The 19375-nt window shown below is 43.6% G+C and overlaps 1 protein-coding gene across 2 annotated transcripts in view; it reads right to left on the minus strand.

Annotated features, from left to right (window-relative positions):
- Positions 1-19375, minus strand: part of DOK6 (docking protein 6) — a 1023171-nt gene that overhangs the window by 895654 nt on the left and 108142 nt on the right. The window lies entirely within an intron of this gene.

A 19375-nucleotide genomic window follows, 5' to 3' on the forward strand; every position in this document is an offset into this window, starting at 1 on the left:
AGTCTCACGGGTGCTTGCGCCAAGTCGCGATACCACGGCCCCGTGTGGGGAGTTTGGCCATTTAGGGAGGTGTAAACATGTCGTATGCTGGACAATCAGCTGCAGCAAATTAGACATTAGAAAAGTAATTCACAGTAGTCCACAGGCAAGAGCTTTTCATAGGAAAGCTAGGTGTCGGCCGGGCAAGGTGGGGCAAAAGATTTCGAAATCCAGTTGTGGTTCATTTTAATGAATGTTAGATCATCAACATTTTGGGTAGCCAGATGAGTCCTTTTTTCGGTTAATATTGAACCTGCAGCACTGAATACTCTTTCTGATAGGACACTAGCTGCCGGGCAAGCAAGCTCCTGCAATGCATATTCTGCCAATTCTGGCCAGGTGTCTAATTTGGAGGCCCAGTAATCAATTGGGAATGACGGTTGAGGGAGAACATCGATAAGGGATGAAAAATAGTTAGTAACCATACTGGACAAATGTTGTCTCCTGTCACTTTCAATTGATGCAGCAGTACCTGTCCTGTCTGCGGTCATAGCAAAATCAGTCCACAACCTGGTCAGAAAACCCCTCTTTCCAACGCCACTTCTGATGTGTGCACCCCTAACACTCCTAGTCTGCTGGCCCCTGGAGCTCGTGTGAGAACGATCACGTGCGCTGTGTGCTGGGAATGTCTGAAGCAAACGGTCAACAAGAGTTGATTGTTTGGTTGCTAATATTAGTTCCAAGTTCTCATGTGGCATAATATTTTGCAATTTGCCTTTATAGCGTGGATCAAGGAGGCAGGCCAACCAGTAATCGTCATCGTTCATCATTTTCGTAATGTGTGTGTCCCTTTTTAGGATACGTAAGGCATAATCCGCCATGTGGGCCAAAGTTCCAGTTGACAAATCTCCGGTTGTGATTGGTTGAGGGGCAGTTTCAGGCAAATCTACGTCCCTTGTGTCCCTCAAAAAACCAGAACCCGGCCTTGCCACGCAACCAATTTCCAGTGCCCCCAGGAAAGCTTCCTCATTAAAAATAAACTCATCCCCATCATCCTCCTCGTCCTCCACTTCCTCTTCGCCCGCTACCTCGTCCTGTACACTGCCCTGACCAGACAATGGCTGACTGTCATCAAGGCTTTCCTCTTCCTCTGGTGCAGACGCCTGATCCTTTATGTGCGTCAAACTTTGCATCAGCAGACACATTAGGGGGATGCTCATGCTTATTATGGCGTTGTCTGCACTAACCAGCTGTGTGCATTCCTCAAAACACTGAAGGACTTGACACATGTCTTGTATCTTCGACCACTGCACACCAGACAACTCCATGTCTGCCATCCTACTGCCTGCCCGTGTATGTGTATCCTCCCACAAAAACATAACAGCCCGCCTCTGTTGGCACAGTCTCTGAAGCATGTGCAGTGTTGAGTTCCACCTTGTTGCAACGTCTATGATTAGGCGATGCTGGGGAAGGTTCAAAGACCGCTGATAGGTCTGCATATGGCTGGAGTGTACAGGCGAACGTCGGATATGTGAGCAAAGTCCACGCACTTTGAGGAGCAGGTCGGAGAACCCAGGATAAGTTTTCAATAAGCACTGCACCACCAGGTTTAAGGTGTGAGCCAGGCAAGGAATGTGTTTCAGATGGGAAAGGGAGATGGCAGCCATGAAATTCCTTCCGTTATCACTCACTACCTTGCCTGCCTCAAGATCTACTGTGCCCAGCCACGACTGCATTTCTTGTTGCAAGAACTCGGACAGAACTTCCGCGGTGTGTCTGTTGTCGCCCAAACACTTCATAGCCAATACAGCCTGCTGACGCTTGCCAGTAGCTGGCCCATAATGGGACAACTGGTGTGCAACAGTGTCATCTGCCGATGGAGTGGTTGGCCGACTGCGGTCTGTGGAAGAGCTGTCGCTTCTGCAGGAGGACGAGGAGGAGGAGGAGGGGGTGCGAACGCCTACAGCCAACTGTTTCCTAGACCGTGGGCTAGGCACAACTGTCCCGAAATTGATGTCCCCTGTGGACTCTGCATCCACCACATTCACCCAGTGTGCCGTGATGGACACATAACCTCCCTGGCCATGCCTACTGGTCCATGCATCTGTAGTCAGGTGCACCTTTGTACTCACAGATTGCCTGAGTGCATGGACGATGCGCTGTTTAACATGCTGGTGCAGGGCTGGGATGGCTTTTCTGGAAAAAAGTGTCGAATGGGTAGCTCGTATCGTGGTTCAGCGTACTCCATCAGGGCTTTGAAAGCTTCGCTTTCAACTAAACGGTAGGGCATCATCTCTAACGAGATTAGTCTAGCTATGTGGGCGTTAAAACCCTGTGTACGCGGATGCGAGGATAAGTACTTTCTTTTTCTAACCAGAGTTTCATGTAGGGTGAGCTGGACTGGAGAGCTGGAGATCGTGGAACTTTCGGGTGTGCCGGTGGACATGGCAGACTGAGAGACGGTTGGAGACGGTATTGTTTCTGCCAGTGCCCTAGATGCAACATTTCCTCCTACAAAACTGGTGATTCCCTGACCCTGACTGCTTTTGGCTGGCAAAGAAACCTGCACAGATACTGCCGGTGGTGCGGAAAATGGTGGCCTTACAGTGACGGAAGGGATGTTGCGTTGCTGACTAGCTTCATTGGCCGAGGGTGCTACAACCTTAAGGGACGTTTGGTAGTTAGTCCAGGCTTGAAAATGCATGGTGGTTAAGTGTCTATGCATGCAACTAGTATTGAGACTTTTCAGATTCTGACCTCTGCTTAAGCTAGTTGAACATTTTTGACAGATGTCTTTGCGCTGATCAATTGGATGTTGTTTAAAAAAATGCCAGACTGCACTCTTCCTAGCATCGGATCCCTTTTCAGGGATTGCAGACTGAGCTTTAACCGGATGGCCACGCTGTCCTCCAACAGGTTTTGGCTTTGACACGCGTTTTGGCTCAGATACGGGACCGGCAGATGGAACCTGTTGCGATGTTGATGCCTGCTGCGGCCCCTCCTCCACCTCCGCTTCTGAACTACTGCCGCCTGCACCCTGTTCCCCCAATGGCTGCCAATCGGGGTCAACAACTGGGTCATCTATTACCTCCTCTTCGAGCTCGTGTGCAACTTTGTCTGTGTCACCGTGTCGGTCGGTGGTATAGCGTTCGTGGTGGGGCAACATAGTCTCATCAGGGTCTGTTTGTGGATCAGTACCCTGAGAGGGCAATGTTGTGGTCTGAGTCAAAGGAGCAGCATAGTACTCTGGCTGTGGCTGTGCATCAGTGCACTCTATGTCAGAATCTACTTGTAATGGGCATGGCCTGTTAAGTGTTTCACTTTCTAATCCAGGGACGGTATGTGTAAAGAGCTCCATGGAGTAACCCGTTGTGTCGCCTGCTGCATCCTTCTCTCTTGTTGTTGTTTTTGCTGAAGAGGACAAGGAAGCGACTTGTCCCTGACCGTGAACATCCACAAGCGACGCGCTGTTTTTACATTTACCAGTTTCAGAAGAGGAGGCAAAAGAGCTAGAGGCTGAGTCTGCAAGGTAAGCCAAAACTTGCTGTTGCTGCTCCGGCTTTAAAAGCGGTTTTCCTACTCCCAGAAAAGAGAGCGTTAGAGGCCTTGTGTAGCCAGACAACGAACCTGGCTCCACAGCTCCAGACTTAGGTGGAATATTTTTATCCCCACGACCACCTGATGCTCCACTACCACTACCATCATTACCAGCTGACAATGAATGCCCATGGCCACGACCTCTTGCACAAGACTTCCTCATTGTTTTAAAAACTTAACCAAAGTAACTTTATTTGTTGCTGTCAAACAACTTACACGGTGAGCTATAACTTCAGTATGATTTCAATATCCCTTTACAGGTTGGTGAGACCACAAGGAAAATCAGGCCCAATGTTACACACTCTGTTTTCTGTGGCACCAAATCACAGAGATGCCACACACGCAGGACTGTCACTCAAGCACAAATGTCAATATTAATCTCCCACCTATTTTTTTTTTTTTTTTTCAGGGAGACTTTAGAAACCAAATAAGATAAAATGATTTTTTCAGGGACAATTTAGAAACCAAATAATAATAATAAAAAAGGCTTTCTATGGCCCACTGAGTGAGAGATGGCACACACAGGAGTCAGGAGTGGCACACAAGCCCTGAGGCCAATATTTTTCTCCCACTGATTGATGTAGTGATTTTTTTTCAGGTAGATTTTAGAACCCAAATCAAGCAAAAAAATTAATAGGCTTTCTATGGCCCACTGAGTGAGAGATGGCACACACAGGAGTCAGGAGTGGCACACAAGCCCTGAGGCCAATATTTTTCTCCCACTGATTGATGTAGTGATTTTTTTTTCAGGTAGATTTTAGAACCCAAATCAAGCAAAAAAATTAATAGGCTTTCTATGGCCCACTGAGTGAGAGATGGCACACACAGGAGTCAGGAGTGGCACACAAGCCCTGAGGCCAATATTTTTCTCCCACTGATTGATGTAGTGATTTTTTTTCAGGAAGATTTTAGAACCCAAATCAAGCAAAAAAATTAATAGGCTTTCTATGGCCCACTGAGTGAGAGATGGCACACACAGGAGTCAGGAGTGGCACACAAGCCCTGAGGCCAATATTTTTCTCCCACTGATTGATGTAGTGATTTTTTTTCAGGTAGATTTTAGAACCCAAATCAAGCAAAAAAATTAATAGGCTTTCTATGGCCCACTGAGTGAGAGATGGCACACACAGGAGTCAGGAGTGGCACACAAGCCCTGAGGCCAATATTTTTCTCCCACTGATTGATGTAGTGATTTTTTTTCAGGTAGATTTTAGAACCCAAATCAAGCAAAAAAATTAATAGGCTTTCTATGGCCCACTGAGTGAGAGATGGCACACACAGGAGTCAGGAGTGGCACACAAGCCCTGAGGCCAATATTTTTCTCCCAATGATTGATGTAGTGATTTTTTTTCAGGTAGATTTTAGAACCCAAATCAAGCAAAAAAATTAATAGCCTTTCTATGGCCCACTGAGTGAGAGATGGCACACACAGGGATGGCACTCTAGCAGAAATGCCAATCTTAATCTCCCACAAAAAACAAAACAAAACAGGGACTGTCCTACAATTACTATCTCCCTGCAGTAATCTCAGCCAGGTATGGCAGGCAGCAATAAGGAGTGGACTGATGCACAAATTAAATAAAAAGTGTGGACAAACAAAAAAGATAGCTGTGCAGAAAGGAAGGAACAAGAGGATTTGTGCTTTGAAAAAAGCAGTTGGTTTGCACAGTGGCGTACACAGCAATGCAGCTATCAGGGAGCCTTCTAGGGCAGCCCAATGAGCTACAGCGCTGAGGGAAAAAAAAAATGTAGCTTCCACTGTCCCTGCACACCGAAGGTGGTGTTGGACAGTGGAAATCGCTACAGCACAAGCGGTTTGGTGGTTAATGGACCCTGCCTAACGCTATCCCTGCTTCTGACGAAGCGGCAGCAACCTCTCCCTAAGCTCAGATCAGCAGCAGTGAGATGGCGGTCGGCGGGAACGCCCCTTTATAGCCCCTGTGACGCCACAGACAGCAAGCCAATCACAGCAATGCCCTTCTCTAAGATGGTGGGGACCAGGACCTATGTCATCACGCTGCCCACACTCTGCGTTCACCTTCATTGGCTGAGAAATGGCGCTTTTTGTGTCATTGAAACGCGACTTTGGCGCGAAAGTCGCGTACCGCATGGCCGAACCCGCACAGGGGTCGGATCGGGTTTCATGAAACCAGACTTTGCCAAAAGTCGGCGACTTTTGAAAATGAACGACCCGTTTCGCTCAACCCTACCTCTCACATCTATAAAGTGTTAACTCTTATGGTCAGTGAAGTCCTCTTTGTTTCGCTTTTTCCTGTATATTATAAGCACTTATGGTCAGCAGGATCTTCTCTCCCTCTCTCCTGTAGAAGGTACGCTCTTATGGTCAGTTGGGTCCTTTCTTTCTCACCTGTAAATTGTAAGCTCTTATGGTCAACAAGGTTTTCTCTCTCCCATGTGTATTTTATGGGAAATTACAAGCTTTCCAGTATTAAAATTCACACAAATGTAGTTGACGTACTTTGAATTTTTGTGGAGAATTCGTCAAATTTGAGTTTTGAAAACTTTTCTCATCTCTACTATTGAGTTCATACAAGATTCTTTTATAAAATTAAAAGCAAACAGAAGTACCACTGGACCTTACAGATTTTTATGAGTGATATATAATATTTCCGTACATGTTTAACTAAGGAAGTTATTTCATCGATGACTACCATACTGCAGGTATTTATATGAAACCAAGGATATTATCAGTGGTACAATCCTTGAAATTTAAAATGCTTTGATACCACCTACGCAAATAATGCTGCCGAACATACAGAAAAATAAGAGCAATCTATTGTCTGACATGTTCATGTTTTATATTCACCAGCTTCCTGGGGATTCTAAGTGATAATTCTAATGGTTGCCTGTGCATGTTGACCATAGATTTTATATTTATTCCTACAACACTCTAATTCTCCTGTTTCTTTCAAGCTAAATAATACATTTGATATCCGTGGTACAATTTTTACAAATTATTTAAAAATATTTTGGTATGCAGCACCATATATCTATTTTTTTCGTTCCAAATGCATGCCAGAATTTCAATTTGAGAATACATGCTAAAAAAACATACTGTTTATATAACAAAGTATACAATAAAACATATGAAAAAGAAAGAATTAAATTCAGTTTTTAAAATACTATAATCTTAAAGGGGTTGTCTGGTCTAAATCGGTAAGTCTGCTGTGCACTATGAGCTGTGGGGATTCACTGGTTATTGAACTGAGACCGAAGTGTATATATGAGTTATGCATACTCCCGGCCACTTGTATGAATCGAGGTCATGCCCACTAGATGGCCACTGGTCGGGAGTAAGTATAATGCATAGACACCCGCCATTCCGGACTCAGAAACCAGTCAATCCCCGCAATGCACAGTGACAGCAGACTTATCGATTTGGACCAGACAACACCTTGAAATATTACACTTTGTGTATGAAAAACACTCTTTAAGTAAAATGTTTAATCTTTAACAGAATATCCATTTGACATCCCTCCTTTGACTCTTCCAATGCTTTTTTTGGTCAATGTAGGTGTATTGTTTAATCGATATAGGCTATACTATATATTCAAGCCAACACAAGGCTATCTTAATATAGAACTCTAAGTTTACGGTGAAAACTGAAAATGCATTGCCTTGAAGCCAATCTGTCAGTTTTTTATGATGTCCTAGTTAAGGTTCAGGTTTAAAAGGTTACTGCCATATCTAATAGGAGTCTGGCTTATTCAGGAGCAGCATGCTATTCCACATTGCAGTCATTGTAATCTGTGTAATTTAACTAGGGTGAGATAATACGCCTACATACTAACTTTAAGGTTAGTGTGAAAAGAGCTATAGATACAAATTTTATATATCACTTTAATAGATAACTGTTTCCTTGCCAACAGCACTGTGATGCAGTCTGGGTAATAGCTACGGAGATATATGGCAGCAATGGTGGTATGGTCCAGGTAGATGTTGGATGAGGACCTCCCACTCGTCCCTGACAGATGGTGTTAGGGGAGGTAAGGATTCCGCATGTCCAAATGACAACCCTTTTGTTCTCTATGAACCCTTTTGTTCTCTACCAGTCTGTCAGCGGCCCTCAATGAGGACACAGAAACACTTTACACAGAGAGCGCTCCTGTTTATGGGACAGTCGGCAAGATAGCTGCCAGCTGAATGACAGGCCATGCCATCACTTGGCTGGCAGCTTTTTACCTTTGCTCAACTTTGCAAGATTAAAATTGTAAAGTGATGATATTGCCTACTCTGCTTTATTTTTTCAAGCTAGAAACATAATTCTGTCTGATTTTCTAACAACTCCAATGGAAAAACAAATACTTTATTTGGTACAGGAATTTAAGCAAACACGCAAGAAATCCCTTACTTAACTTGGAAGGCCTCTGATTTAAGGTAGATTGTTCAATTAATATTCCCCTCTAAAAGTAAATTCTCAAATTTTCCTGTGCATAGCTAGACCAAATGTGTGTACTTTGTGTAATGTTTGACATTGCTATCATGCCAAGAAGACACTGTAACATAGGGCATCACTATTACATCAAGAAAAAAGGACCATTGTATTGGGCAGAGCTAAGAAGGCACAGAAGCAGCAATCACAGTTTTGTCCTGTTAAATAGTAGGTAGCTTAATATTGCAATGATATTGATATGCTATGATATTCTATACTACAGTATATGTTTTCAAGCCACAGACATATTCATACAGAGGTTCTACTGCTACTGTAGGAAAAAAGATATAGTTATTAAAAGGAATCTGTCAGCAGGTTTTTGCTATGGAATCTCATAGCTGCATATTGTAGCTTCAGAGGGCCTAACTCCAGGGATGTATCACTCACTGGACATCTTGGTGTAGTTTTGATAAAATCCATTTTGTTTGATGTAGATATAGCAAAGCTAAGATTTCTGGGCTCTGTATGACACCGTCCACATCCCTTACAGGCAGCTTTTTGTGTACACTGTATATTGTCAGCAAGTTGCCAATCAGTGGTGAGGGTGGGGTTACACAGATTAGTCTGACCGGCCTGCATGTGATACCTAGTCAGGCAGTGATAATCTTCTGGTGATATAATACTGATTGCATAGAAACTGCACCAAACAGCCTAAAAAGTGACACATCCTTGTAATTAGGCTTTCTCCCCTAATATTATGCTGTTCTCAGAATAAATAGCAAAATCATGGAGCCAGCAGTAGGGCCAGAAATAGTGTGACTTATCAATGATATAGAAGAGCTGGCATCTGTCCAACTGCATTTAAACTATAATTACATTTGTTTTCTTCATTCTGAATGCACTAGAAAGAGGCAGTAAAACAGCACAATATTTTTTTTAAGGGAAAACAATCTTAAATCAGTGACAGGCAGAGACAGTATAATTGCAAGCAACTGTACTTAGGTGTTGAATTTAGTGTGAAATCCTTGTAAAGGGGTGTCAGGACTCTGAACATTTTTTACCTTTTGTGCATTACTGCCCTTTTCCAAGATGGCGTCTTTGGTCTCATGTGCACTGTGTCTTCCTGCTATAAAACTCCACCCCAGCCTTCAGTCTGTGCTAGAGTATTCTGCCTTGCATCCAGCTCCTGACCTCTGATTACTCCCTGGCTATACACCTGCTCCTGTGAACCTGTGTGGTGATCCTGCTACTCAGCTCTGAGTTCCTGCTGCATACACAAGTTTCCAGTAATCCTCCTTCATCTGCTGTTCGTGTTTACTTCCATCTGCATTTGCTGGACATGTAAGCTGTTTCTGCTTTGCAATAACCTGAGACTATTAACCAGGCCTCCCTGGTTGAGCTAAGATATGATTTGAACTGCCTAATAAGCATATCTATCTGTGCCTGGACTAAGACAAGGATTTATTTGTGTCAAGTATCCTCAAGAATAACTGTGCTTCATAGACTTTCTGCTTGATTGCATTTTCCTCTGAAGTTTCCTATAGACTGCTAAGCTGCGTTTATTATTTGCACCAAGTGTTGTGGACTTGAGTTTCTCTCTGCACCTGTTCTAATCACTGTGTGAAAATATAGACTTTACCACTTATAAAACTGTGTCCTGTAGTTGTCTTGTTCCACGCAAAGAGTCTCCTGAGTTATCCCCTATAATTATTACAGGATACTCTAGCCTAAAAAAAAAAAAAGGAGACTGCTGGAACAATGACTGCAGAAAGCAAATTAGAGCAGGTGTTTTCCATAATTAGATCACTGCAGAAAGATGTGGAAGGTCTGCAAAAGAAGTTTGGAAGCTTTGAACACAATCAACAAGTGTTTGGACAAACTTTGCAGGACTTGAGCAACCGCATGGCAGCCCAGGAAAACAAACTTGCTGGCATAGAGTCCCAGTATGGACGGGCTTTTCAGGACATAAGCACGCAAATAGCTGCACAAGTGACTTTACCCTCTGGGCAACCGCCACCAGCTGGCCCACCTAAGTTGCCCCCATTCAGATTTAATGGTGATCACGACAAATTTCGTGGCTTTGTGAATCAATGTATGCTATATTTTGATGTGCATGCTGACCGTTTTGCTACTGATAGATCCAAAGTATTGTGTGTAATAATGCTACTGACCTCACGAGCGCTCGCCTGGGCGAATCCGATGATTGAGTCTCGTGACCCACGGTTAAATGACTTGGATGATTTCTTGGCCGCTATGGCATTAATGTTTGATTACCCTAATCGCCGTGCAACCGCTGAATCTGCTTTGTTGTCTTTACACCAGGCTAAACATTCTGTTATTGAGTATGCCACTGAATTCAGGAGATTGGCGGTAGATACCAATTGGGACAGTTATGCACAATTGCCTATTTTTAAAAGGGGTCTGTCTAGTATTGTAAAAGATGAACTAGCCAACTCTGAGTCACCACAAGATCAAGAGACATTTATACAGCATTGTGTGCGCATAGACATTCGCCTTACTGAGCGTAGGCAGGAGAAATTTGCTGCATATAACCGTGTTTCTAACTTTTCCCTTCCTTCCAAAGAGCCTGCAGGTAAAACCTCTCGGGAGGTGGAGGAGGTGCCCATGCAAATTGATTCCATTCAGAGGCGCGAGATCAATGAGCGCCGGGAGCATCGCCTTTGTAAAAGTCTATGTTTCTACTGCGGCCAGTCTGACCACTTCTTGATCAATTGTCCTAAGTGTCCTAGACGGCCTAACAAGGTGCTAGCAGCAATAGGGGAGTATGACAACTGTGATGATGAATCTGACATCTCTGAATGTAGCCTGCCTTTAAACGCTGTATTCCATTCACTTTCTATGACTTCACCCCCCAAGGAGCTGAAGGAAAAGAACACTCACTGTTCTCTCCCTATTAAGATCCTGTGTTCAGGACAGTGGATTTCCAGTTCAGCTATGATTGACTCTGGTGCAGGTGGCAATTTCATGGATATCGCATTTGCCAAGGAACATGGTATTAAAATTCAGCAAAGAGCCTCTCCAATTACCATGGAAACAGTGGATGGGTCACCTTTAATCTCTAGGCCTGTGGATCAGGGGACCGTACCCCTTGAAATTTTGTTGGAGCCTAAGCATCAGGAGCAACTTTCTTTCTTGCTAATTTCTTCTCCTCATTTTCCTGTGATTTTAGGCATTCCTTGGTTGCGTTCTCAGAACCCAATTATCAACTGGGAGAACAAGGAGATTATCTTCCCAACAAGGAGCAACTCAGCGTTAACAGAAGCTGTCCCTGAGTCCACAGCTACGGAACCACATGTACAGGTATTTTCTTTACCTCCAGCTTATAAAGAGTTCTCTGACATCTGTGACAAGAAGAATGCAGATCAGCTTCCTCCACACAGGCATTATGACTGTCCCATTGAGCTGCTTCCCGGGGCAGCCATTCCTTTTGTTAACGTATACCCTTTGGCGGCACCTGAGCTTTCAAGCCTTAAAAGAGTACCGTATTTTTTGGCATATAAGACGCACTTTTTCCCCAAAAAAATTGTGAGGAAAATGGGGGGTGCGTCTTATATTCGGAACGCAGGCTTACCGGCATTGTGGCGGTGACAGAGGTGTGGGCATGATGTGGCACGGTGAGCTGTATGGCGTGAGCAGGTCCCATCCATATTTGAGGTGAATCCGCGGCCCGGTATTGATGGAGAGCAGCAGCGCTGGTGAGTTACGGTATTTTCCGGTGGCCATCTTGCTGAGGCCGCGCGTGCGCAGATTCACTACTCTGCGTCCCAGGGCTTCAGGAAAATGGCCGCGGGAGGCCGCGCGTGCGCAGATGGAGATCGCGGCGGCCATTTTCCTGAAGCCGAGATCTCAATCTGCGAACTCGGCTTCAGGAAAATGGCCGCCGCGATCTCCATCTGCGCACGCGCGGCCTCCCGCGGCCATTTTCCTGAAGCCCTGGTACGCAGAGTAGTGAATCTGCGCACCCGTGGCCTCAGCAAGATGGCCGCCGCCACCGGAAAAATCCTTAACTCACCCTGCTCTGCTGCTCTCCATCAATACCGGGCCGCGGATTCACCTCAAATATGGATGGGACCTGCTCACGCCATACAGCTCACCGTGCCACATCATGCCCGCACCTCTGTCGCCGCCACAATGCCGGTAAGCCCGCCGCCACCAGGAAAACCACCCAGCTCTGCTGCTCTCCTTCACTACTGCTGTGGCGTCACCTCAAAATGTGGAAGGGACCCTGGCCGCTGCCACCTGAGGAAGTGACCGCACGTCTGCCACCGCCACAGCAACCTCCCCATGGACACCAGGCCATGGCGTCGCCCTCCTAAGCAGGATGGGACCCTGCTCAGGTGCACGCCGTTCCGCCCACCGCACCTCAGCATCACCTCACCTCTGCCACCACCATGCCTCCTGTGACCCTGCTCTGCCACTGCCTGCCCTCAGGTAAGAGATCTTAAATTCGGACAATAAGATGGACCCCCATCTTATAAAAAATCTTTTTTACTGCATTTTTCACCCCAAATTTGGGGTGCGTCTTATAGTACGGTGCGTCTTATATGCCAAAAAATACGGTATATTGATGAAAATCTGGCCAAAGGCTTCATACATCCTTCTTCCTCACCAGCAGGGGCACCTATCTTTTTTGTAAAGAAGAAGGATGGGACCCTGAGACCCTGTGTTGACTATCGAGAACTCAATAAGGTAACCGTACGAAACCGTTACCCTTTGCCTCTGATTCCCGAATTACTGGAAAGAGTCCGCCATGCTAAGGTGTTCTCTAAACTGGATCTTCGTGGGGCTTATAATTTGGTGCGTATTCCTCCAGGGGATGAGTGGAAGACAGCATTCAGATGCCGGTATGGACACTTTTAATCTCTTGTGATGCCCTTCGGGCTTTGTAACGCCCCTGCAACATTTCAACACCTTGCTAATGACATTTTCAGAGATTTGTTGGACCAGTTTGTAGTGATCTATTTGGACGATATACTAATCTTTTCTGACTTCCTACAGGAACATGAAGAACATGTCAAAACTGTTTTAAGACATCTGAAAGAGAACCATTTGTATATTAAGCCGGAGAAATGCGAGTTCCATCGTTCTGAGATACAGTTCTTAGGTTATATCATCTCTCCCCAGGGGCTGAACATGGAATCTGGTAAGATTCAGGCTATCCTTGACTGGCCGGTACCCAAGAAAGTTAAGGAGGTCCAACGTTTTATTGGTTTTGCAAATTTCTGCAGACGCTTCATTCGAAATTTTTCTGATATTGTCCATCCCATTACTTCCTTGACAAAGAAGGAAAAGCCCTTTAAGTGGTCATCACAGGCTCAAGAAGCTTTTGATCGGCTTAAGATCTGTTTCACATCAGCACCGCTGTTTATACACCCAGATCCAACACTTCCTTTCATTGTGGAGGTGGACGCTTCTGATAATGCTTTGGGGGCTATTCTCTCCCAAAGAACTGGAGAGAAGGGTCTGCTACATCCTTGTGCTTTCTTTTCCCGTAGACTAACCTCAGCAGAGAAGAATTACGACATGGGAGACAAGGAATTGCTGGCTATTATTGCGGCTTTCAAAGAATGGAGGCATCATCTGCAAGGAGCTGCACAACAGATCATAGTGCTAACTGACCATCGCAATCTAGAGTTCCTTAGTTCCGCTAGATGTCTTTCTTCTCGTCAGGCTCGTTGGAACTTATTTTTAAATCAATTTAACTTTGTTAAGTCGTACCGTCCAGGTTCTCGTAATGGGAATTTTAATCCAACAAGGAAAATATCCCACAATAATATTAAATAAACTTCAAGCAGATAAACAACTAATTATCCGACCAAAGAACCACTTGAAATAATTAGAGAAAAATCATATTAAAATTATAAATATTTTATTTGACACCAATAGAACAATACACAAAAATATTTAAAAACAAGAGGAGTAGTTTGTAACAATCAAAATGTCACTAGGTATATATAAATCCAAAAGGATATCTTTCTTTTATAGTATCAAGTACTGTTAGCAAAAAAGTTTTTAGCTGCAATACCTCATTTGTGTATATCCACAGTGGGACATGAATAAAGGGAAATGCATATTAAGACATATGCCAGAGAAAAGTCAATGGCATTTCGTTTACTACAAATATTTCTCAAAATAAGCAGCTTTAGAAATAATTAAAAAGTGCATAGTGCATAATGCAGATACTAACCAGTACTCATGATAAGCGTGCCAATGCTGCCTTCTCACACTCCAACGCGCGTTTCACACGTTTTGCTTCCTCAGGGAGTGACCCTATTGTAGTACACGAAATGCCATTGACTTTTCTCTGGCATATATCTTAATATGCATTTCCCTTTATTCATGTCCCACTGTGGATATACACAAATGAGGTATTGCAGCTAAAAACTTTTTTGCTAACAGTACTTGATACTATAAAAGAAAGATATCCTTTTGGATTTATATATACCTAGTGACATTTTGATTGTTACAAACTGCTCCTCTTGTTTTTAAATATTTTTGTGTATTGTTCTATTGGTGTCAAATAAAATATTTATAATTTTAATATGATTTTTCTCTAATTATTTCAAGTGGTTCTTTTGTCGGATAATATCTCGTAATGGGAAGTCTGATGCTTTATCCCGAATCCATGCTGCGGATTCCGTACCTGGAGCCTCGTCCAAGACCATTCTATCTGATGCCAATTTCATCGGAGTTATCCACGATCAGGACATGTGGAAGGAGTGCAGGGAGGCCTATGAAGGTGATGTATTTCTGGCCAATCCACCTGTGGATATTAATCTTGTCTTTAAGGGTGGCATGTGGTTCAGAGATCAACGTATCTACGTCCCGGAGGTCGTCCGTCTGCAGATCCTCAAGTTGGTACATGACTCCAAGTTGGCTGGTCACAGGGGGGTACAGAAGACACAAGAGTTCCTGAGCCAATTCTTCTGGTGGCCAACTTGCCTGAAGGATACCAAGGACTATGTTCTCTCTTGCGAGGTATGTGCCTGTTACAAGACTCCTCATGTGGCCCCTACGGGCCTTCTACAACCATTACCTGTTCCGTCCTGCCCTTGGGGGTCTATTTCAATGGACTTTATTGTGGAGCTGCCTGCATCGGGGGGCATGAATACAATCATGGTGGTAGTTGATCGCCTGACTAAAGCTGCTCATTTTGTTCCATGCACCGGCCTCCCCTCAGCTAAAGACACAGTGAACTTGGTTATACAGAATGTCTTTCAGTTGCACGGGGTTCCGGATGAGATCATCTCTGACCGTGGAGTACAGTTCACTTCAAGATTCTGGAAGGGGTTTTGCTCTGCACTCAATATTAATGTCTGTCTCTCTTCTGCTTACCATCCCCAGACAAATGGTCAGACTGAGCGTACCAACCAGATGCTGGAACAATATCTAAGATGTTATGTCAGCCATCTCCAGGATGATTGGTTGGAGTTGTTGCCGTTAGCCGAATATTCATATAATAATTCTCAGAGCGCCTCCACTAAATTTACACCTTTCTTTGCCAATCTGGGTTATCATCCGTGTATTTTACCTAGGTCTCCAATTAATTCTCCGGTTCTGGCAGTGGAGGAAAGGCTGACTGCGATGAGACAGAATCTGGAGGTTCTGAAGGAATCCCTGACCACAGCTCAAGAACGTTATAAGAGATCGGCTGATAGATTCCGTAAACCTGCACCCATGTTCAAGGTAGGAGATTCCGTGTGGTTAGCAACTAAGAAGCTGAAGTTAAATGTTCCTTCACAAACACTTGGACAGAAATTCATTGGCCCTTTCAAGATCAACGGTATTGTGAGCTCTGTGGCCTGCCGGCTGAAGCTGCCTAGGACAATGAAGGTACACCCAGTTTTTCATGTATCTTTACTAAAGCCTGTATCTCCTAATACCTTCCAGGGACGTGTTGTGCCACCTCCGCAGCCTGTGGTGATTGATGGGCAAGAACAATTCGTGGTGGAGGAAATTATTGATTCCAGGATTCGCAGGAATCGGCTCCAATATCTGATAAGATGGCAGGGATTATCCTCCTGAGGAAGACTCTTGGGAACCTGTGGAAAACATCAATGCCCAACAGAAGATTTCTTGTTTTCATCAGAGATTCCCTGAGATACCAGGCCCAGGATCGTCCTGAGGCTGCTTCTAAGGAGGGAGTAATGTCAGGACTCTGAACATTTTTTACCTTTTGTGCATTACTGCCCTTTTCCAAGATGGCGTCTTTGGTCTCATGTGCACTGTGTCTTCCTGCTATAAAACTCCACCCCAGCCTTCAGTCTGTGCTAGAGTATTCTGCCTTGCATCCAGCTCCTGACCTCTGATTACTCCCTGGCTATACACCTGCTCCTGTGAACCTGTGTGGTGATCCTGCTACTCAGCTCTGAGTTCCTGCTGCATACACAAGTTTCCAGTAATCCTCCTTCATCTGCTGTTCGTGTTTACTTCCATCTGCATTTGCTGGACATGTAAGCTGTTTCTGCATTGCAATAACCTGAGACTATTAACCAGGCCTCCCTGGTTGAGCTAAGATATGATTTGAACTGCCTAATAAGCATATCTATCTGTGCCTGGACTAAGACAAGGATTTATTTGTGTCAAGTATCCTCAAGAATAACTGTGCTTCATAGACTTTCTGCTTGATTGCATTTTCCTCTGAAGTTTCGTATAGAATGCTAAGCTGCGTTTATTATTTGCACCAAGGGTTGTGGACTTGAGTTTCTCTCTGCACCTGTTTGAATCACCGTGTGATAATATAGACTTTACCACTTATAAAACTGTGTCCTGTAGTTGTCTTGTTCCACGCAAAGAGTCTCCTGAGTTATCCCCTATAATTATTACAAGGGGGAAATACTTTTTTTTAATACATAAGAAAATTCTCCAAAATCCAGAAATGTAACTGTGACTGTCTACTTCACAGAATTTGCATGTTCCACACAATTGCTTTTGCACATCTGTTTCACTAGTCAAATTTGACATATGTACATGCAACACAAATCCAGTGCACTGTTGCAGGTTCTGGCTTTTTCCACATGTACTTACCTAGCATTTCTTATTATTTCATGTTTGGAAAGAGAGTCAAATTTGGTTTAAAAAAATTAAAAGAATCTTGAAAAAAATAGATATTTAACAGTGTATATCTATTCTACAAGTCTAATCATTCATCTCAGTGACAGAAGCATTATGTTACCTCTGATTGCGACACTGTAGATTGAGTCAGTATTCTGCAAAATTTTGGAACATTTTTAACTTTAGAAACATGAAAAGTATGTCAGTGCACTATTTTATTAAATGAGCTGTTGGTTATGGCTAGTAATAAGCAGAATTTGAAATTCAAATTCACCAACTTCACTGAATCTTCCCCCAAAATTTGATTTGCAGGGAATAAATCCATGCAAATCTCTATACTTGAATATTTAGATTTACTAGAAAAATACACATGTGAAAGAGAATATTAAGAGATTACACTGTGCAATGGACATAAAGGACACTGCTGACCATAAAAGTTAGAGAGACTTAACCGGTGACTTTGGAGATGAAAAATGACTCTGCCGTGCATACTGTGCTCCACTGAAACCACTGATTTTTGATGGACCAGGTATTGACCACCACTGTATAAAGTAATAAAATCCATAAGATTGTCATATCTGGAGGACAATGTAGCGAGGCCTACCCAATAACACAAAATTACATTAGCCTGGTCTATGATGATTCAGCAATGTGAGAAATAGTGTAGGGCAAGTTATTTTTAGTGAACTACAAATTGAATCTCAAAATGTTTGCATTAACATGAAACCACTAAATTCAGGAAATCGTCTATAGATAGTTTTGGTAATCTTGTGTTACTATTGATTTACCACTTGATTCAACGGTAAGGTCACTTTGACATTAAAAAGGCTGTGCTTGTGCTAAAGAGCTTGAATGTAGATGGATGCATTCTAAGGACAATTCAGGTTGCTACACAAGGCAATTGGAGGTTTTGCAGTATCTCAGTTTGTGGAAAAATGACTTCCTGCAAATCAATTTTTGGTAAAAATGTGTTGAAACTGGCAAATTTAAATTTCAAAAGACTTTATCATCTCTAACATTTTGGATTTGAGATGGGTGAACCCAAATAGTAAAGTGTGGGGTCCATACCCAATACCTAGTGTCCATGCACGGACTCCGAACACGGACTTCTCCCGGAAGTCTGTGTTACTTTTCGGGTTTGGCAACCTGAACAAAGCTCATTGAAAGGCCTGTTAAAAAAGCATTTTCTATGTGGCCACTTCTGGCCCCATCATAGCCATGTCAAGTATTGGCATCCCTGTGATTGGCGGGCACACTGTGTAAAAAAGAAATAAAAGAAAGTAATTAGGTTTCCTCTATTCTAGATAATCAGCACAGGTAAATCTGACAGATGTGTGCTGCAGCCCTCAGAGTTCAGCTTTATCTTGGCTGGTTATCAAAAAGAGAGGGTGTGATGACACAGCATTTATTCTTAGCTATGCCAGACGTGTCTTTTTTTCATGGGTCAATAGACAAACAATAGGTTTTTAGGAACCTAAATGTTGAATTTTGAGTTGTTTTTGCTGCAGCTTACTGGCTGCTATATTTGGGGGATTGAGACAGGATAATTCAAGAATTGATGATTGCTAATATGTTGATTATCCATTGATAAATTCATGTAGCTTGCTGACCTGCAATCAATGAAGCACATACTATTTAGATTAATTAAATACTCAAACAATGAGAGTTATTCTCATCCCACCTTCCCCATGACCTGTGAATGATGCCTGAAGGACAGTTGTGGACTATAAAAGGGATCTGCCTCTGTTCCCAAGTCGATTCTACAGGATGCTGGCTTAAGGGACTATGGCCCTGGCTAGAAGATCTGCTCCACTGACTGTCCCTCAGTGTTCAAAAACATTCAGAGAATTCAAATTGGGATAATCAGGTCAACTGGGCACATACTTCAATAGACTGTCAACTTTCTAAGCTTATTATTACCTCCTCTTTGTGGGTGTGCACTAAAAGCAGACTACCACTGGTGGGGGTTGTCAGCTCTGGAAGTCATGAAGTCCCAACTGTTCTAATTCCGGTGAGCCAGAGGAAGGGTGAGACTCTGTAATTTTCACCAACTTGAATAAAGTATTGTCACACTTTTACCCTCTCACCCTGTGATGTCCAGGCAGTATTCTTCCCAAGGTAAAGGTTGTCGGGCATTCAGTGGGATGAGCCCTGGCCCATGCTGTCTTTCTTAAGATAGTGGAGCCAGCAAACAAGAGTACTCATTTACCCTTGAATCTCCATAGAGGGGTCCCCACGCCATTTTTTATTACTATTTAAATAAATAATATAAAAATTGCTTAGGATCTCCCCCTAATTTTTAATAACCAGGCAAGATAAAGCAGACAGCTG

This window comes from Ranitomeya variabilis, chromosome 6, assembly GCF_051348905.1.
Source record: "Ranitomeya variabilis isolate aRanVar5 chromosome 6, aRanVar5.hap1, whole genome shotgun sequence".
NCBI lineage: Eukaryota > Metazoa > Chordata > Amphibia > Anura > Dendrobatidae > Ranitomeya > Ranitomeya variabilis.